This window comes from Manacus vitellinus, unplaced genomic scaffold (assembly GCF_001715985.3).
Source record: "Manacus vitellinus isolate BGI_N305 unplaced genomic scaffold, ASM171598v3 scaffold_213_pilon, whole genome shotgun sequence".
Taxonomy (NCBI): domain Eukaryota; kingdom Metazoa; phylum Chordata; class Aves; order Passeriformes; family Pipridae; genus Manacus; species Manacus vitellinus.
The window spans coordinates 8170-8933 of NW_021939498.1; positions in this window are offsets into that span (position 1 = coordinate 8170).

The window sequence follows — 764 nt, forward strand, 5'->3', positions numbered from 1 at the left end:
TTTCCTTTGTTGTGACAGGGACGTGGGGAGCGGCCGCGGGGCCGTCGGGGTGTGATGATGGTGGGGGGAGGCTCCCGCTGCCAGGGGCAGGGACCCCCAGAGCCCACGGGGGGACCCAGCTGGGCTCCAGCGCCAGAGCAGGGCTGGGGGGGTCTCCACGGCTCCAGCGCTGCCCTGGCTTGGCCCCAACCACCCAGGGGACAGCAGAGGGGCCGGGAGCCAGGTGACACGAGTTTGAGAGGTCTCAGCCGGGTCTTGCTTCCCCCAGGAGCCACAACAGAGCGGAGACAGAGGGGAGACGTGGCCAAGGCGCAGTGCGGGGGCACCGCGGGGTCCTGGGGGGGTGGAGGGGTTGGCTCTGTGCGAACGGGTGCTGAGCACCCTCGTGCCCCCGGGACAGAGCCGGTTTGGGGGGCGAGGGGGGCTCGGGAGCCTCCCGAGCTGCCCAGCCTGGCAGCCGGGGCGGTGGTGCCGTGACCGGGGTGCTGAGCAGTGTGACTGCGGCCACCCCGGGGGTGCTGAGCCCCCCGGGTGCCAGGGACCCTCCCTGCAGCCCCCCCCCAGCCAGAGCGTGTCTGCGTGCTCCCCATCCCTGGGTAGGGGGCTCACAGAGGGAGGGGGGTCCCCGTCCCGCGCCCCACGGAGCCGCTTGTTATTCCGCTCAGGTCCGAGGGCGGCTAATGAAGCCCGTTCCAGGAGAGCTGCCACATTCATCAGGATTGCAGCTCATTAACGGGGCCTCTGCCACCGCAGCTGGGGCCGGC